This window comes from Phyllobates terribilis, unplaced genomic scaffold (genome assembly GCF_046119375.1).
Source record: "Phyllobates terribilis strain yellow unplaced genomic scaffold, ASM4611937v1 Scaffold_2__4_contigs__length_985480577, whole genome shotgun sequence".
In the NCBI taxonomy this organism is placed as follows: Eukaryota; Metazoa; Chordata; class Amphibia; order Anura; family Dendrobatidae; genus Phyllobates; species Phyllobates terribilis.
The window spans coordinates 971,234,774-971,255,168 of NW_027362762.1; the positions used below are offsets into that span (position 1 = coordinate 971,234,774).

At 53.5% G+C, this 20,395-nt stretch overlaps 1 protein-coding gene across 3 annotated transcripts in view; it reads left to right on the top strand.

Annotated features, from left to right (window-relative positions):
* Positions 1 to 20,395, top strand: part of POPDC2 (popeye domain cAMP effector 2) — a 102,967-nt gene that overhangs the window by 1,744 nt on the left and 80,828 nt on the right. The window contains exon 1 of one of the 3 annotated variants that reach the window (XM_073668724.1): positions 10,719 to 10,928. The exons of the other annotated variants lie outside the window; for them this stretch is intronic. The gene's annotated coding sequence lies outside the window, so the exon portion shown is untranslated. Of the gene's footprint in view, positions 1 to 10,718; positions 10,929 to 20,395 lie in introns of those variants that run through there. 3 annotated transcript variants of the gene reach the window in all.

A 20,395-nucleotide genomic window follows, 5' to 3' on the forward strand; every position in this document is an offset into this window, starting at 1 on the left:
TCTCTGCCCGCCCCGCATGTCACCAGTCTCTGCCCTCCCCGCATTTCACCAGTCTCTGCCCTCCCTGCATGTCACCTGTCTCTGCCCTCCCTGCAGGTCACCAGTCTCTGCCCTCCCTGCATGTCACCTGTCTCTGCCCTCCCTGCAGGTCACCAGTCTCTGCCCTCCCCGCATGTCACCAGTCTCTGCCCTCCCTGCAGGTCACCAGTCTCTGCCCTCCCCGCATGTCACCAGTCTCTGCCCTCCCCGCTTGTCACCAGTCTCTGCCCTCCCTGCATGTCACCAGTCTCTGCCCTCCCTGCAGGTCACCTGTCTCTGCCCTCCCCGCATGTCACCTGTCTCTGCCCTCCCTGCATGTCACCAGTCTCTGCCCGCCCCGCATGTCACCTGTCTCTGCCCTCCCCGCATGTCACCAGTCTCTGCCCTCCCTGCATGTCACCTGTCTCTGCCCTCTCTGCATGTCACCAGTCTCTGCCCGCCCCGCATGTCACCTGTCTCTGCCCTCTCTGCATGTCACCAGTCTCTGCCCTCCCCGCATGTCACCAGTCTCTGCCCGCCCCGCATGTCACCTGTCTCTGCCCTCTCCGCATGTCACCAGTCTCTGCCCTCCCTGCATGTCACCTGTCTCTGCCCTCCCCGCATGTCACCAGTCTCTGCCCTCCCTGCATGTCACCAGTCTCTGCCCGCCCCGCATGTCACCAGTCTCTGCCCTCCCCGCATTTCACCAGTCTCTGCCCTCCCTGCATGTCACCTGTCTCTGCCCTCCCTGCAGGTCACCAGTCTCTGCCCTCCCTGCATGTCACCTGTCTCTGCCCTCCCTGCAGGTCACCAGTCTCTGCCCTCCCCGCATGTCACCAGTCTCTGCCCTCCCTGCAGGTCACCAGTCTCTGCCCTCCCCGCATGTCACCAGTCTCTGCCCTCCCCGCATGTCACCAGTCTCTGCCCTCCCTGCATGTCACCAGTCTCTGCCCTCCCTGCAGGTCACCAGTCTCTGCCCTCCCCGCATGTCACCTGTCTCTGCCCTCCCCGCTATCACCAGTCTCTGCCCGCCCCGCATGTCACCTGTCTCTGCCCTCCCCGCATGTCACCAGTCTCTGCCCTCCCCTCATGTCACCAGTCTCTGCCCTCCCCGCATGTCACCAGTCTCTGCCCTCCCCGCATGTCACCAGTCTCTGCCCTCCCTGCATGTCACCAGTCTCTGCCCTCCCTGCATGTCACCAGTCTCTGCCCTCCCCGCATGTCACCAGTCTCTGCCCTCCCCGCATGTCACCAGTCTCTGCCCTCACCGCATGTCACCAGTCTCTGCCCTCCCCGCATGTCACCAGTCTCTGCCCTCCCCGCATGTCACCTGTCTCTGCCCTCCCCGCATGTCACCTGTCTCTGCCCTCCCCGCATGTCACCTGTCTCTGCCCTCCCTGCCTGTCACCAGTCTCTGCCCTCCCTGCATGTCACCAGTCTCTGCCCTCCCTGCATGTCACCAGTCTCTGCCCTCCCCGCATGTCACCAGTCTCTGCCCTCCCCGCATGTCACCAGTCTCTGCCCGCCCCGCATGTCACCAGTCTCTGCCCTCCCCGCATGTCACCAGTCTCTGCCCTCCCCGCATGTCACCTGTCTCTGCCCTCCCCGCATGTCACCTGTCTCTGCCCTCCCCGCATGTCACCAGTCTCTGCCCTCTCTGCATGTCACCAGTCTCTGCCCTCCCCGCATGTCACCAGTCTCTGCCCTCCCCGCATGTCACCAGTCTCTGCCCTCCCCGCATGTCACCAGTCTCTGCCCTCCCTGCATGTCACCTGTCTCTGCCCTCCCTGCCTGTCACCAGTCTCTGCCCTCCCTGCATGTCACCTGTCTCTGCCCTCCCTGCATGTCACCAGTCACTGCCCTCCCTGCATGTCACCTGTCTCTGCCCTCTCTGCATGTCACCAGTCTCTGCCCTCCCCGCATGTCACCAGTCTCTGCCCTCCCCGCATGTCACCAGTCTCTGCCCTCCCCGCATGTCACCTGTCTCTGCCCTCCCTGCCTGTCACCAGTCTCTGCCCTCCCTGCATGTCACCTGTCTCTGCCCTCCCTGCATGTCACCAGTCTCTGCCCTCCCTGCATGTCACCTGTCTCTGCCCTCTCTGCATGTCACCAGTCTCTGCCCTCCCCGCATGTCACCAGTCTCTGCCCTCCCCGCATGTCACCAGTCTCTGCCCTCCCCGCATGTCACCTGTCTCTGCCCTCCCTGCATGTCACCAGTCTCTGCCCTCCCTGCATGTCACTAGTCTCTGCCCTCCCTGCATGTCACCTGTCTCTGCCCTCCCTGCATGTCACCTGTCTCTGCCCTCCCTGCATGTCACCAGTCTCTGCCCTCCCTGCATGTCACCAGTCTCTGCCCTCCCTGCATGTCACCAGTCTCTGCCCTCCCTGCCTGTCACCAGTCTCTGCCCTCCCTGCATGTCAGCAGTCTCTGCCCTCCTTGCATGTCACCAGTCTCTGCCCTCCCTGCCTGTCACCAGTCTCTGCCCTCCCCGCATGTCACCTGTCTCTGCCCTCCCTGCCTGTCACCAGTCTCTGCCCTCCCTGCATGTCACCTGTCTCTGCCCTCCCTGCCTGTCACCAGTCTCTGCCCTCCCTGCATGTCACCAGTCTCTGCCCTCCCTGCATGTCACCTGTCTCTGCCCTCCCCGCATGTCACCTGTCTCTGCCCTCCCTGCATGTCACCAGTCTCTGCCCTCCCCGCATGTCACCTGTCTCTGCCCTCCCCGCATGTCACCTGTCTCTGCCCTCCCTGCACACCTCTTTTCTCTCCTCTCCCATAATTTCATCCCTTTGCCATCTATCTACTGCCCCTCCATGCCATTTCTGTCTCTGTATACCACTTCTTTCCTTTTATGTCCCTGCCATGTCCTCTGTCTTCTGTCCTACATGTGGTATCTCTGTGGTCTTGGCATCGTCCATCTTTCTCATCTCTGCTTCACGTCTTTAGTGGGATTTTTCTGCTGGGAAAGGGCAGTGGGTTCAGTCTTCAGATATCTATAATCCTCCTATTATAAATGCTCTAACACAGGGAGTGAAACAGGAGCTGCATACAGAGCCCTATAGTGCCTTGAAAAAGTCTTCACACCCCGTGATCTTTTCCACATTACACCACAAACTTAAATGGATTTTATGTGATAACAACAGAAAGTAACACGTATCTGTGAGGTGTAAAGGAAATGATATGAGGTTTTCTAATTGTATTAAAAATATAAATCTGAACATTGTGAGGTGCATTAGTATTCAGCCCCCTGTAGTCTGATGCCCCTAAATAACACCCTGAGTGACCAATTGCCCCCAGAAGTCACGTAATTAGTACATTGCGTCCTCCTGGGTGTGATTCTTCTCAGTATAACTACAGTTGTTCTGTGAAGGCCTCAGAGGTTTGTGTGAGGACATTAATAATCAAACAGCATCATGAAAACCAAGGAGCCCACCAGACATGTCAGGGATAAAGCTGAAAACCAAGGAGCCCACCAGACAGGTCAGGGATGAAGAGGAAAACCAAGGAGCCCACAGACAGGTCAGGGATGAAGAGGAAAACCAAGGAGCCCACCAGACAGGTCAGGGATAAAGAGGAAAACCAAGGAGCCCACCAGACAAGTCAGGGATGAAGCTGTGGAAAAGAGTAAAGCAGGGTTAGGTTATAAAAAAAAGCCCAAGCTCTGAACATCTGAAATCCATCAACCAAAAATGGAAGGAGTATGGCACAACTGCAAACCTCCCAAGATATGGCCATCCACCGAAACTGACATCCCAAGAAAGGAGAGCTCTAATGAGAGAAGCAGCTGAGAGGCCCATGGTCACTGGAGGAGCTGCAGAGATCCACAGCTCAGGGGGAAGAATCTGTCCACAGGACAACTATTAGTCGTCTACTCCACAAATCTGCCTCTATGAAAATGTGGCAAGAAAAAGACATTTGTGAAAGCCATAAGACGTTCCATGTAGGGGACACAGCGAGCATGTGGAGGAAAGGGCTCTGGTCAGATGAGACCAAAGGAGAAGTAATGGGCTAAATGTAAAACTCAATGTGTGATGGAAAACTAACACTGCACATCACCCATAAAACACCATCCCCACTGTCACACATGGTGGTGGCAGCATCCTGCTGTGGGGAGACTTCTCTCCAGCAGGGGCAGGGAAGCTGGTCAGAGGCGATGGGAAGATGGATGGAGCCAAATACAGGACAATCCTGGAGGAAAACCTATTAGAGGCTGCAGGAGACCTGAGACCGGGCGTAGGTTCACCTTCTAGCAGGACAACGACCCTCAACATCCTGCAGAGCTACAATGGAGGGTTTACATCAGAGCATATTCCTGTGTGTGAACGGCGCAGTCACAGTCCAGACCCAAATCCCAGAGAAAATGTGATAAGACGTGAAAATTACTGATCACAGACGTCTCCATCCGATCACTGAGCGAGAGCAAGAGTGCAAAGAAGACGGGGCAAAATGTCACCTCTAGATGTGCAACGCGGGAGAGACAGACCCCCAAGAGACTGCAGAGAAAGGTGGGAGAGACAGACTGCAAAATACTGCAGCAGAGAAAGGTGGAGAGACAGACCCCAAAAGACTGCAGCAAGAGGTGAGAGAGACCCCAAAAGACTGCAGCAGTGACTGCAGAGAAAGGTAGTCCTACAAAGTACTGACTCAGGGGGCTGAATACTAATGCACGGCACAATTATCAGACTTATACAGTACAGACCAAAAGTTTGGACACACCTTCTCATTTAAAGATTTTTCTGTATTTTCTTGACTATGAAAATTGTACATTCACACTGAAGGCATCAAAACTATGAATTAACACATGTGGAATTATATACTTAACAAAAAAGTGTGAAACAACTGAAAATATGTCTTATATTCTAGGGTCTTCACAGTAGCCCCCTTTTGCTTTGATGACGGCTTTGCACACTCTTGGCATTCTCTTGATGAGCTTCAAGAGGTAGTCACTGGAAATGGTCTTCACTTCACAGGTGTGCCATCTCAGGTTTAATAAGTGGAATTTCTTGCCTTATAAATGGGGTTGGGACCATCAGTTGTGTTGTGCAGAAGTCTGGTGGATACACAGCTGATAGTCCTACTGAATAGACTGTTAGAATTTGTATTATGGCAAGAAAAAAGCAGCTAAGTAATGAAAAACGAGTGGCCATCATTACTTTAAGAAATGAAGGTCAGTCAGTGCGAAAAATTGGGCAAACTTTGAAAGTGTCCCCAAGTGCAGCTGCAAAAACCATCAAGCGCTACAAAGAAACTGGCTCACATGAGGACCGACCCAGGAAACGAAGACCAAGAGTCACCTCTGCTTCTGAGGATAAGTTTATCCGAGTCACCAGCCTCAGAAATCGCAGGTTAACAGCAGCTAAGATTAGAGACCAGGTCAATGCCACACAGAGTTCTAGCAGCAGACACATCTCTTCAACAACTGTTAAGAGGAGACTTTGTGCAGCCGGCCTTCATGGTAAAATAGCTGCTAGGAAACCACTGCTAAGGACAGGCAACAAGCAGAAGAGACTTGTTTGGGCTAAAGAACACAAGGAATGGACATTAGACCAGTGGAAATCTGTGCTTTGGTCTGATGAGTCCAAATTTGAGATCTTTGGTTCCAACCACCGTGTCTTTGTGTGTCGCAGAAAAGGTGAACGGATGGACCCTACATGCCTGGTTCCCACCGTGAAGCATGGAGGAGGAGGTGTGATGGTGTGGGGGGGCTTTGCTGGTGACACTGTTGGGGATTTATTCAAAATTGAAGGCATACTGAACCAGCATGGCTACCACAGCATCTTGCAGCGGCATGCTATTCCATCCGGTTTGCATTTAGTTGGACCATCATTTATTTTTCAACAGGACAATGACCCCAAACACCTCCAGGCTGTGTAAGGGCTATTTGACCAAGAGGGAGAGTGATGGGGGGCTACGCCAGATGACCTGGCCTCCACAGTCACCAGACCTGAACCCAATCGAGATGGTTTGGGGTGAGCTGGACCGCAGAGTGAAGGCAAAAGGGCCAACAAGTGCTAAGCATCTCTGGGAACTCCTTCAATATTGTTGGAAGACCATTTCCGGTGACTACCTCTTGAAGCTCATCAAGAGAATGCCAAGAGTGTGCAAAGCAGTCATCAAAGCAAAAGGTGGCTACTGTGAAGAACCTAGAATATAAGACATATTTTCAGTTGTTTCACACTTTTTTGTTAAGTATATAATTCCACATGTGGTAATTCATAGTTTTGATGCCTTCAGTGTGAATGTACAATTTTCATAGTCATGAAAATACAGAAAAATCTTTAAATGAGAAGGTGTGTCCAAACTTTTGGTCTGTACTGTATTTCTGAAATAATTAGAAAACCTCATATTATTTCCTTTACACCTCACAGATACTTGTTACTTTGTGTTGTTATCACAGAAAATCCCAATAAAATACATTTAAGTTTATGGGCGTAACAAACTTAAAAAAAATGAGAAGTTCACAGGGTATGAAGAGTTTTTCAAGGCACTGTATATATGTGGTGTGTAATGCCTTATGTAGGTCTCAAGCAGTAAAATAGAGCTGCAATTATTGTCCCCCACCTATAATAATAATGAGATGACTCTGCACATTGTGCCCCAGTCCATACAGCAAAGGTGACAAGTGAGCTGTAAAACGCAGATGTCAGCAGCCTCTGGTGCCGGCTGTAGTGGTCGGTGTGAGGGCGGCAGGACTCTGGTCACATGTTATGTATGATGATATGTTAGGGCTACTGGCCGAGAGTCCAGGACAGCAGAGACGTGCGCGGTGACGGCACTGACTCCATCATTGTCTACACCGTCACAGATACAAGGTTCTTGGCATGTCTCTGTGCTCTCCTTCTTGGCATGTCTCTGTGCTCTCCTTCTTGGCATGTCTCTGTACTCTCCTTGACATATCTCTTTTCTCCTTCTTGATATGTCTCTGTTCTAACCGTCTTCACATGTCTCTGTTTTCTCCTTGGTATGTCTCTATCCTCTGTGTACACCATCTCATGTCCCCCTCTCTCTGTGTACATCATCTCATGTCCCCCTCTCTCTGTGTACGCTGTCCCCTCTGTCCTTCTCTCTGTGTACACAGTCCCCTGTCTCCCTCTCTTTGTTCGCTGTCCCCTCTATCCCTCTCTCTCTCTGTAAGCCGTACCCTCTGTCCCCCTCTCTCTGTGTATGCCGTCCCCTCTGTCCCTCTCTTTGTGTACGCTATCCCCTCTGTGTACGCCGTCCTCTCTGTCCCCATCTCTGTGTACGCCGTCCCTTCTGTCCCTCTCTCTGTGTACGACGTCCCTCTCTCTGTGTACGCCGTCCCCTCGGTCCCCCTCTCTGTGTACGTCGTCCCTTCTGTCCTCTTTGTGTACGCCGTCCCCTCTGTCCTTCTCCTTGTGTACACCGTCCCCTCTGTTCCCCTCTCTGTGTACGCCGTCCCCTCTGTCCCCCTCTCTGTGTACGCCGTCCCCTCTGTCCCTCTCTGTGTACGCCGTCCCATCTGTCCCCCTCTCTGTGTACGCCGTCCTCTCTGTCCCCCTCTCTGTGTACTCTGTCCCCTTCTCTGTGTACTCCGTCCCCTCTGTCCCCCTCTCTGTGTACGCCGTCCCATCTGTCCTTCTGTGTACGCCGTCCCATCTGTCCCCCTCTCTGTGTACGCCGTCCCATCTGTCCCCCTCTCTGTGTACGCCGTCCCTTCTGTCCCCCTCCCTGTGTACGCCATCCCCTCTGTCCCTCTCTCTGTGTACGCCGTCCCTTCTGTCCCCCTCTCTGTGTACGCCGTCCCCTCTGTCCCTCTCTCTGTGTACGCCGTCCCCTCTATCCCTCTCTCTGTGTACGCCGTCCTCTCTGTCCCCCTCTCTGTGTACGCTGTCCCCCTCTCTGTGTACGCCGTCCCCTCTGTCCCCCTCTCTGGGTGCGCCGTCCCCTCTGTCCCCCTCTCTGTGTACTCCGTCCGCTCTGTCCCCCTTTCTGGGTGCGCCGTCCCCTCTGTCCCCCTCTCTGAGTACTCCGTCCCCTCTGTTCCACGCTCTGTGTACGCCGTCCCCTCTGTCCCCCTCTCTGTGTACGCCGTCCCCTCTGTCCCCCTCTCTGTGTATGCCGTCCCCTGTCCCCCTCTCTGTGTATGCCGTCCCCTCTGTCCCCCTCTCTATGTACTCCGTCCCCTCTGTTTGACGCTCTGTGTACACCATCCCCTCTGTCCCCCTCTCTGTGTACTCCGTCCCCTCTGTTTCACGCTCTGTGTACGCCGTTCCCTCTGTCCCCCTCTCTGGGTGCGCCGTCCCCTCTGTCCCCCTCTCTGTGTACTCCGTCCTCTCTGTCCCCCTCTCTGGGTGCGCCGTCCCCTCTGTCCCTCTCTCTGTGTACGCCGTCCCCTCTGTCCCCCTCTCTGTGTACGCCGTCCCCTCTGTCCCTCTCTCTGTGTACGCCGTCCTCTCTGTCCCCCTCTCTGTGTACTCTGTCCCCCTCTCTGTGTACGCCGTCCCCTCTGTCCCCCTCTCTCTGTGTACGCCGTCCTCTCTGTCCCCCTCTCTGTGTACTCTGTCCCCCTCTCTGTGTACGCCGTCCCCTCTGTCCCCCTCTCCCCTGTGTACGCTATCCCCTCTGTGTACGCCGTGCCCTCTGTCCCTCTCTCTGTGTACGCCGTCCCTTCTGTCCCTCTCTCTGTGTACGCCGTCCTCTCTGTCCCCATCTCTGTGTATGCCGTCCCTTCTGTCCCTCTCTCTGTGTACGCCGTCCCTTCAGTCCCTCTCTCTGTGTACGACGTCCCCCTCTCTGTGTACGCCGTCCCCTCTGTCCCCCACTCTGTGTACGCCGTCCCCTCTGTCCCCCTCTCTGTGTATGCCGTCCCCTCTGTCCCCCTCTCTGGGTGCGCCGTCCTCTCTGTCCCCCTCTCTTTGTACGCCGTCCCCTCTGTCCCCCTCTCTGTGTACGCTGTCCCCCTCTCTGTGTATGCCGTCCCTTCTGTCCCCCTCTCTGTGTACGCCGTCCCCTCTGTCCCCCTCTCTGTGTACGCCGTCCCCTCTGTCCCTCTCTCTGTGTACGCCGTCCCCTCTGTCCCCCTCTCTGTGTACGCTGTCCCCCTCTCTGTGTATGCCGTCCCTTCTGTCCCCCTCTCTGTGTATGCCGTCCCCTCTGTCCCTCTCTCTGTGCACTCCGTCCACTCTGTCCCCCTCTCGGTGTACACCGTCCCCTCTGTCCCCCTCTCTGTGTACTCCGTCCCCTTTGTCCCCCTCTCTGTGTACGCCGTCCCCTCTGTTTCACGCTCTGTGTACGCTGTCCTCTCTGTCCCCCTCTCTGTGTACGCTGTCCCCCTCTCTGTGTACGCCGTCCCCTCTGTCCCCCTCTCTGTGTATGCCGTCCCCTCTGTCCCCCTCTCTGTGTACGCCGTCCCCTCTGTCCCCCTCTCTGTGTACGCTGTCCCCCTCTCTGTGTACGCCGTCCCCTCTGTCCCCCTCTCTGTGTACGCCGTCCCCTCTGTCCCTCTCTGTGTACGCCGTCCCCTCTGTCCCCCTCTCTGTGTACGCCGTCCCCTCTGTCCCCCTCTCTGTGTACGCCGTCCCCTCTGTCCCCCTCTCTGTGTACGCCGTCCCCTCTGTTTCATGCTCTGTGTACGCTGTCCCCCTCTCTGTGTACTCCGTCCCCTTTGTCCCCCTCTCTGTGTACGCCGTCCCCTCTGTCCCCCTCTCTGTGTACGCCGTCCCCTCTGTCCCCCTCTCTGTGTACGCCGTCCCCTCTGTCCCCCTCTCTGTGTACGCTGTCCCCCTCTCTGTGTACGCCGTCCCCTCTGTCCCCCTCTCTGTGTACGCCGTCCCCTCTGTTTCACGCTCTGTGTACGCTGTCCCCCTCTCTGTGTACTCCGTCCCCTTTGTCCCCCTCTCTGTGTACGCCGTCCCCTCTGTTTCATGCTCTGTGCTCTCCTCTGCACCTGCTCCTGTGGCCCTGATCCTAATTTAGCTGTATGGGAAGGGATCAGTCATCGGCTCGGGGGCCAGAGGGCCGGGGTCCCGGGGCTGCTCTCACATCCGGCGCTGCACATACCTCCCCTCTGCTCCATGGGTCCTGAGTGGGATTTTATGGCAGGGGGAGCTTGGTGGGCTTAGTCTTAAGTTGCCCATAAATTGCCCCTTCTATTATTGCTATGACACTGTATTTCCTGTAACCTTCTGGGGGCGCCATGCTGTAACCTGGAGGTCGGGGGGTGGCAGCAGATACAGCCGTGGCCATGTGCACAGTTACTGTCCTGCCTTATGTGGCCCCCAGTAGTACAAGCCGTGATTAACATCCCCACCCGCTAATGATAATGAGATGACTCTGTGCATTCTGTCCCAGTCTGTGCAACAAAGCTGACAAGTGAGCTGCAGCAACCAGGAAGCATCCGCCATGGCGCGCTCTACAGGTCAGTGTGGGAACTGCAGTACGGTGTGCTGATGCTTTGTTACACTGTATGGTTTTATTGACCCAGCGTCCTGGACTGGGGAGAGGTGATCATGGATCGTCTGCACTGATACATTGTAACGCACCCTCAGCTGTGTGAGCAGGAGATGAGTATAAAATGACCATTGCATTTCTATCACACGCAGCTTGAATTTGCTGATACCAGCGGACACTAGCTGATTGTGCGGTGTGTGTAATCTGGGTTATGTGACTCTGCAATCTCTCCTGCCCGCTCGCTATCTCTGCCTAACCCTTCTTGGATTACAACTCCAAACATGGCCATCCAGCTGGGGTGTCACTTCAAGCTGTCTCCAGCACGGAGACATTCCAGACCCGGCCGCCTGCGCCCCTCCGCCGTCTGTAGGGTCTCCTACTAGTCGGATCTCAGGGGGCCGAGCGGAGACCACGGCATGTGGACACTCTCCAGCAGGTGATCCGTGGACTGACCCCAGAGTCCGCAGAGTTCTCCCAGCGCTCAGAGTCGCCCCCAGAGGTAAGACTAATGCGGACCACCTCGGCTTCTAGCTGGGAATCTATTTAGGGGTCATCTGCTAAAATAATCCTCCACCCTCCGGTAACGCACCAGGGTCCCCGCCGTGCTGCAATGTGTAACACTCCTCCTGCGGGACAGAGTATTAGGCCACTGCCCCGCTATCAGTATCCGGTCAGTATTCGGTCAGTATTTTTTCTCTGGAGCCAAAACCAGGTGAGGAACAATCAGAGGAAAGGTCTAATAGACACAAGTCACCAATTCTGTATCTATCACCCACTCCTGAGAACAAATACTGACCGAATACTGACCGAATACTGACTGAATACTGATAGTGGGGCCAAGGCCTTACCCCTAATCATAGGACAGGCATTCTCTGCAGAGTATCGCCGCAGTTCTGTTCAGCCAGAGCCGCCTGCTTCATGATCGAATGTGGAAACTACAGAAGTTCTGCCACGTCCTACTCCTGCGCTTCAGGATCTCTGCTGCTGCCATCAAGTGGGAACAAGGACTGGAAATCAGCTGAGAGACAGAGAGCAATCCGCTACAGTCCAGGATTTGTAGGATTGACTGCACTGATACATTGTAACAAATCCTCAAACGTTAGAAAATACACCAGAATGTTCCCATTCACTGACAGCAAGAAAGATGATCCTGTCTATGTAGTTGTGATCTCTTCGATGAGGGGATCCGGAGAAACCAGAATGACGAGGGATAGTCGGGGTGCCACTGGTGCAGGCAGGATGACTGGCTGCAGGGGTGATGCCCCTACACCCGGGGGCAGTACGGGCAGATCCCAGCCGCCTGCCGGAGGCTTCTCCATCTGCAGCCGCAGAGTCCAGTCCTTACACCGTGGATGATAAGATCTGCAGCAATGATCCTCCCAGATCCTGAGATGTAGAGACCTGCCCACATCGGCCGTGCACAGATCCCGCTGCCAGCGATCACTCGCTGCAGATGCGTCACAGTGTGCACTGCTCAGTGTCTTCTGGTGGCTTCACAGGAGCGGCCGGAGGACGAGCTGGAGGCCCTCGATCTGCGCTAAGAGATCACAGCAGATCGGGGACATGGATCCCTGCACTGTGATCGTCAGCACAATGAGACCGGATCAGAGGCGGCTACATTACATGGTCGCCAGCCGAGGGATCCGGCACCAACAGCTCCTCCAACTCCTCCATACACAGGAGGCTCAGGCCAGCACTGGTGTTCTCTATGAGAGAGCCGCTGCCAGACTATGTCGTCCTCCTCCTCCCTCCAGACTCCTCTATGTCCTCCTCCTCCCTCCAGACTCCTCTATGTCCTCCTCCTCCCTCCAGACTTCTCTATGTCCTCCTCTTCCCTCCAGACTCCTCTATGTCCTCCTCCTCCCTCCAGACTCCTCTGTCCTCCTCCCTCCAGACTCCTCTGTGTCCTCCCTCCAGACTACTCTATGTCCTCGTCCTCCCTCCAGACTCCTCTATGTCCTCCTCCTCCCTCCAGACTCCTCTATGTCCTCCCTCCAGACTCCTCTATGTCCTCCTCCTCCTCCCTCCAGACTCCTCTATTCTCCTCCAAAATCCTCTGTCCTCCTCCTCCCTCCAGACTCCTCTGTCCTCCTCCTCCCTCCAGACTCCTCATTGTCCTCCTCCCTCCAGACTCCCCTATGTCCTCCTCCTCCCTCCAGACTCCTCTATGTCCTCCTCCTCCCTCCAGACTCCTCTATGTCCTCCTCCTCCCTCCAGACTCCTCTATGTCCTCCTCCTCCCTCCAGACTCCTCTATGTCCTCCTCCTCCCTCCAGACTCCTCTATGTCCTCCTCCTCCCTCCAGACTCCTATATTCTCCTCCAAAATCCTCTGTCCTCCTCCTCCCTCCAGACTCCTCTATGTCCTCCTCCCTCCAGACTCCTCTATGTCCTCCTCCCTCCAGACTCCTCTATGTCCTCCTCCCTCCAGACTCCTCTATGTCCTCCTCCCTCCAGACTCCTCTGTCCTCCTCCCTCCAGACTCCTCTGTGTCCTCCCTCCAGACTCCTCTATGTCCTCCTCCTCCCTCCAGACTCCTCTATGTCCTCCCTCCAGACTCCTCTATGTCCTCCTCCTCCCTCCAGACTCCTCTATGTCCTCCTCCTCCCTCCAGACTCCTCTATGTCCTCCTCCTCCCTCCAGACTCCTATATTCTCCTCCAAAATCCTCTGTCCTCCTCCCTCCAGACTCCTCTATGTCCTCCCTCCAGACTCCTCTATGTTCTCCATCCAGACTCCTCTATTCTCCTCCAAAATCCTCTGTCCTCCTCCCTCCAGACTCCTCTGTCCTCCTCCTCCCTCCAGACTCCTCTATGTCCTCCTCCTCCCTCCAGACTCCTCTATGTCCTCCTCCTCCCTCCAGACTCCTCTATGTCCTCTTCCTCCCTCCAGACTCCTCTATGTCCTCCTCCTCCCTCCAGACTCCTATATTCTCCTCCAAAATCCTCTGTCCTCCTCCTCCCCCCAGACTCCTCTATGTCCTCCCTCCAGACTCCTCTATGTCCTCCTCCTCCCTCCAGACTCCTCTATTCTCCTCCAAAATCCTCTGTCCTCCTCCTCCCTCCAGACTCCTCTGTCCTCCTCCTCCCTCCAGACTCCTCATTGTCCTCCTCCTCCCTCCAGACTTCTCATTGTCCTCCTCCTCCCTCCAGACTCCTCATTGTCCTCCCCCTCCCTCCAGACTCCTCTATGTCCCCCTCCCTCCAGACTCCTCTATGTCCTCCAGACTCCTCTGTGCCCCCCTCCCTCCAGACTCCTCTGTGCCCCCTTCACTCCAGATTCCTCTGTGCCCCCTTCACTCCAGACTCCTCTGTGCCCCCCTCCCTCCAGACTCCTCTGTGCCCCCTCACTCCAGACTCCTCTGTGCCCCCTCCATCCAGATTCCTCTGTTCTCCATCCAGATTCCCCTGTTCTCCTCCCTTCAGACTCCTCTATTCTCCTCCTCCCTCCAGACTCCTCTGTCCTCCTTCCTTCAGACTCCTCCTCCCTCCAGACTCTTCTATGCCCTCCTCCCTCCATCCAGACTCCTCTGTCCTCTATGCCCACCTCCCTCCAGACTCCTCTATGTCCTCCTCCACCCAGACTTCTCTCTGTCCTCCTCCCTCCAGACTCCTCTCTCCAGACTCCTCTCTGTCCTCCTCCCTCCAGACTCCTCTCTGTCCTCCTCCCTCCAGACTCCTCTCTGTCCTCCTCCCTCCAGACTCCTCTATGTCCTCCTCCCTCCAGACTCCTCTGTCCTCCTCCCTCCAGACTCCTCTGTCCTCCTCCCTCCAGACTCCTCTATGTCCTCCTCCCTCCAGACTCCTCTGTCCTCCTCCCTCCAGACTCCTCTATGTCCTCCTCCCTCCAGACTCCTCTATTCTCCTCCAAAATCCTCTGTCCTCCTCCAGACTCCTCTGTCCTCCTCCTCCCTCCAGACTCCTCTATGTCCTCTTCCTCCCTCCAGACTCCTCTGTCGTCCTCCTCCCTCCAGACTCCTCTGTCCTCCTCCCTCCAGACTCCTCTATTCTCCTCCAAAATCCTCTGTCCTCCTCCAGACTCCTCTGTCCTCCTCCTCCCTCCAGATTCCCCTGTTCTGCTCCCTTCAGACTCCTCTGTCCTCCTCCCTCCAGACTCCTCTGTCCTCCTCCCTCCAGACTCCTCTGTCCTCCTCCCTCCAGACTCCTCTGTCCTCCTCCCTCCAGACTCCTCTATGTCCTCTGTCCACTTCCCTCCAGACTCCTCCGCTCTTCTCCCTCCAAACTCCTCTGTCCCCCTCCCTCCAGACTCCTCTGTGCCCCCCTCCCTCCAGACTCCTCTGTGCCCCCCTCCCTCCAGACTCTTCTATGTCCTCCTCCCCCCAGACTCCTCTCTGTCCTCCTCCTCCCTCCAAACTCCTCTGTCCTCTATGCCCTCCAGACTTCTCTCTGTCCTCCTCCCCCCAGACTTCTCTCTGTCCTCCTCCCCCCAGACTCCTCTATGTCCTCCTCCCTCCAGACTCCTCTATGTCCCCCTCCATCTAGACTCCTCTATGTCCCCCTCCCTCCAGACTCCTCTATGTCCCCCTCCCTCCAGACTCCTCTATGTCCCCCTCCCTCCAGACTCCTCTATGTCCCCCTCCCTCCAGGCTCCTCTATGTCCCCCTCCCTCCAGGCTCCTCTATGTCCCCCTCCCTCCAGGCTCCTCTATGTCCCCCTCCCTCCAGGCTCCTCTATGTCCCCCTCCCTCCAGGCTCCTCTATGTCCCCCTCCCTCCAGGCTCCTCTATGTCCTCCTCCCTCCAGACTCCTCTATGTCCTCCCTCCAGACTCCTCTATGTCCTCCTCGCTGCAGACTCCTCTATGTCCTCCTCCCTCCCGACTCTATGTCCCCCTAGCTCCAGACGCCTCTATGTCCCCCTCCCTCCAGACTCCTCTATGTCCTCCTCCCTCCAGACTCCTCTGTCCTCCTCCCTCCCTACTGCTCTATGTCCTCCTCCCTCCAGACTCCTCTATGTCCTCCTCTCTCCAGATTCCTCTGTCCACTTCCCTACCGACTCCTCCGTTCTTCTCCCTCCAAACTCCTCTGTTATCCTCCCTCCAGATTCCACTGTCCTCCCTCCAGACTCCTCTGTGCCCCCCTTCCTCCAGACTCCTCTGTGCCCCCCTCCAGACTCCTCTATGTCCTCCTCTCTCCAGATTCCTCTGTCCACTTCCCTGCAGACTCCTCCGTTCTTCTCCCTCCAAACTCCTCTGTTATCCTCCCTCCAGATTTCACTGTCCTCCTCCCTCCAGACTCCTCTGTGCCCCCCTCCCTCCAGACTCCTCTGTGCCCCCCTCCCTCCAGACTCCTCTGTGCCCCCCTCCCTCCAGACTCCTCTGTTCTCCTCCATCCAGATTCCACTGTTCTCCTCCCTCCAGACTCCTCTATTCTCCTACTCCCTCCAGACTCCTCTATTCTCCTACTACCTCCAGACTCCTCTATTCTTCTCCCTCCAGACTCCTCTGTCCTCCTCCTCCCTCCAGACTTCTCTGTCCTCCTCCAGACTCCACTTTGTCCTCCTCCCTTCAGACTCCTCCTCCCTCCAGACTGTTCTATGTCCTCCTCCCTCCAGACTGTTCTATGTCCTCTTCCCTGCAGACTCTTCTATGTCCTCCTCCCTCCAGACTCCTCTGTCCTCCTCCCTCCCTACTCCTCTATGTCCTCCTCCCTCCAGACTCCTCTGTCCTCCTCTCTCCTGATTCCTCTGTCCACTTCCCTGCAGACTCCTCCGTTCTTCTCCCTCCAAACTCCTCTGTTATCCTCCCTCCAGATTCCCCTGTCCTCCTCCCTCCAGACTCCTCTGTGCCCCCTCCAGACTCCTCTGCTTTCTCCTCCCTCCAGACTCCTCTGTGCCCCCCTCCCTCCAGACTCCTCTGTGCCCCCCTCCCTCCAGACTCCTCTGTTCTCCTCCATCCAGATTCCACTGTTCTCCTCCCTTCAGACTCCTCTGTTCTTATCCCTCCAGACTCCTCTATTCTCTTACTACCTCCAGACTCCTCTATTTTTCTCCCTCCAGACTTCTCTGTCCTCCTCCAGACTCCACTATGTCCTCCTCCCTCCAGACTCCTCTGTCCTCCTTCCTTCAGACTCCTCCTCCCTCCAGACTCTTCTATGTCCTCCTTCCTCCAGACTCTTCTATGTCCTCCTCCCTCCAGACTCTTCTATGTCCTCCTCCATCCAGACTCTTCTATGTCCTCCTCCCTCCAGACTCTTCTATGTCCTCCTCCCTCCAGACTCTTCTATGTCCTCCTCCCTCCAGACTCTTCTATGTCCTCCTCCCCCCAGATTCTTCTATGTTATGTCCTCCTCCCTCCAGACTCTTCTATGTCCTCCCTCCAGACTCCTCTTTGTCCTCCTCCCTCCAGATTCCTCTTTGTCGTCCTCCCACCAGACTCCTCTGTTCTCTTCCTCCCACCAGACTCCTCTGTTCTCTTACTCCTCCAGACTCCTCTGTCCTCCCTCCAGACTCCTCTGTCCTCATCCCTCAAGGCAGGGCAGAGACAGGTTCAGCTTGACAGTCTGATGCCTGTGGGGTCTCTGAGTAATGATTGTCGGGAGGGTGGGGGATAAGGATCTGGCATGTCCAATATCAGTCTGTAGATCCTTTTGTTCTCTAAGGCATAAGCTGCCTCTAGAGATGTCTGTCAGCGGCTCTTATAGAGAACACAGGAGAGCTCCTGTATATCGGAGAGCCAGGCAGAGGGCAGCTGACTGAATGATCAGAAAATTGTCTAGTGTATGGGGACCTTTAGTCAAATACTTGTTCGGCTGACATATATATATGGCCTCATTCAAGCAGCTGTATTTTTAGTCCAGCACAATGACCCTAAAATTATGTAGTAACAAAAATTGTAATAGTGCAGTAATAATAAAATAAAAATGGTAATTCATTTGTGAGGCCTAGTTCCAGTAAGTTAGTGTAGTGTTGGTATGGGGAGTACAATTGGGGGAGACAGGTTGAACTTGATGGACCTAGGTCGTTATTCAACCTACGTTACTATGTAAGTCTAATAAATTAAAGATTGTCACTTCTACATTAATACATCACCAGAACCACCATCAGTACATGACTACATAACCATCGATACTCAAGTACATTACCAGAACTACCATCAGTACATAACTACATCAACAGAACCACTGTCAGTACACGACTACATCATCAGAACCACTATCAATACATCACCAAGTTTAGTACAATGATTAATTTCAGTTTCAGGTCAGCCCCATATGCAATGCATCGCATGAAATTGCAACTCTCAGTATGTCCCCCACCAATCTACTTAATATTATAGGGCTTCAAACATAAAAATATTCCCAGAAGTTTCATTACTCTTTAAGTTGCATTTACACTGCAGCCAATAATTGGAAATCGATTGACAGCCTGTTTATAAACACCAATAATCACCAAGTGCACAAGCAAAACGTACGTTCGTCGGGTGAAATTATGTTTAAAGGGGTTTTTCCAAAAACAAAGTTAATTTTAATTAGTAGAGCTTGGAATAAAAGTAAGTTTCACAATTGTGTTGTTTAGAAAAAATGTTCCTGCGCTAAGATAATTTTATATATGTGCCCCTGCTGTGTACTGTGCAATAAAAACCAAAGAGCGAAACATAATAAGCAAATACCCTGCAGTAAGTATAAATAAACAGCAATACCGCATGAAAATAATATAGGGTACTTGGTTAACATAATTTTGATCAAAAAATTTGCTCATAAAGATGTTGCCTGCCTTTTTTTTATTAGAGCTAGGACCATCCCGAATAGGGTCACCGTGACGTGGTGGGATGGCTTTTGCATTTTTTTCATCAAAATTATGTTAACTAAGTATCCTATATTATTGTCATGCACTATTGCTGGTTATTTATTGCAGAGTATTTGCTTATTATGTTTCTGTCTTTCTGTTTCTCTGTTTAGTGGCCAGGTGTGAACATGCACTTACCTGCTGCATGCATGCCAACTTATATCCCAGTTCATTTTTTTTTGTGTAATGGCCGTGTCTGACCGTGCAGGAACATGGTCTTATCATACCGCAGCTCCTTGGGCAGGGGGGGAGCAAAAGAGTATACAGACATTACAGCCGGGATCATATGAGAGTATACAGACATTACAGCCGGGATCACATGAGAGTATACAGACATTACAGCCGGGATCACATGAGAGTATACAGACATTACAGCCGGGATCACATGAGAGTATACAGACAGGACAGCAGGGGATCACATGAGAGTATACAGACATTACAGCAGGGATCATATGAGAGTATACAGACATTACAGCCGGGATCACATGAGAGTATACAGACATTACAGCACGGGATCATATGAGAGTATACAGACATTACAGCACGGGATCACATGAGAGTATACAGACATTACAGCACGGGATCACATGAGAGTATACAGACAGGACAGCAGGGGATCACATGAGAGTATACAGACATTACAGCAGGGATCACATGAGAGTATACAGACATTACAGCCGGGATCATATGAGAGTATACAGACATTACAGCCGGGGATCATATGAGAGTATACAGACATTACAGCCGGGATCACATGAGAGTATACAGACATTACAGCCGGGATCACATGAGAGTATACAGACAGGACAGCAGGGGATCACATGAGAGTATACAGACATTACAGCAGGGGATCATATGAGAGTATACAGACATTACAGCCGGGATCACATGAGAGTATACAGACATTACAGCCGGGATCACATGAGAGTATACAGACAGGACAGCAGGGGATCACATGAGAGTATACAGACATTACAGCAGGGATCATATGAGAGTATACAGACATTACAGCCGGGATCACATGAGAGTATACAGACATTACAGCACGGGATCATATGAGAGTATACAGACATTACAGCCGGGATCACATGAGAGTATACAGACATTACAGCCGGGATCATATGAGAGTATACAGAATATTACAGCCGGCATCACATGAGAGTATACAGACATTACAGCCGGGATCACATGAGAGTATACAGACATTACAGCCGGGATCACATGAGAGTATACAGACATTACAGCAGGGATCACATGAGAGCATACAGACATTACAGCCCGGGATCACATGAGAGTATACAGACATTACAGCCGGGATCATATGAGAGTATACAGACATTACAGCACGGGATCACATGAGAGTATACAGACATTACAGCCGGGATCATATGAGAGTATACAGACATTACAGCACGGGATCATATGAGAGTATACAGACATTACAGCCGGGGATCATATGAGAGTATACAGACATTACAGCACGGGATCATATGAGAGTATACAGACATTACAGCACGGGATCATATGAGAGTATACAGACATTACAGCCGGGATCATATGAGAGTATACAGACATTACAGCCGGGATCACATGAGAGTATACAGACATTACAGCCGGGATCATATGAGAGTATACAGACATTACAGCCGGGATCATATGAGAGTATACAGACATTACAGCCGGGGATCATATGAGAGTATACAGACATTACAGCCGGGATCACATGAGAGTATACAGACATTACAGCACGGGATCATATGAGAGTATACAGACATTACAGCCGGGGATCATATGAGAGTATACAGACATTACAGCAGGGGATCATATGAGAGTATACAGACATTACAGCACGGGATCATATGAGAGTATACAGACATTACAGCCGGGGATCATATGAGAGTATACAGACATTACAGCACGGGATCATATGAGAGTATACAGACATTACAGCCGGGGATCATATGAGAGTATACAGACATTACAGCACGGGATCATATGAGAGTATACAGACATTACAGCCGGGGATCATATGAGAGTATACAGACATTACAGCCGGGATCACATGAGAGTATACAGACATTACAGCACTGGATCACATGAGAGTATACAGACATTACAGCCGGGATCATATGAGAGTATACAGACATTACAGCCGGGATCATATGA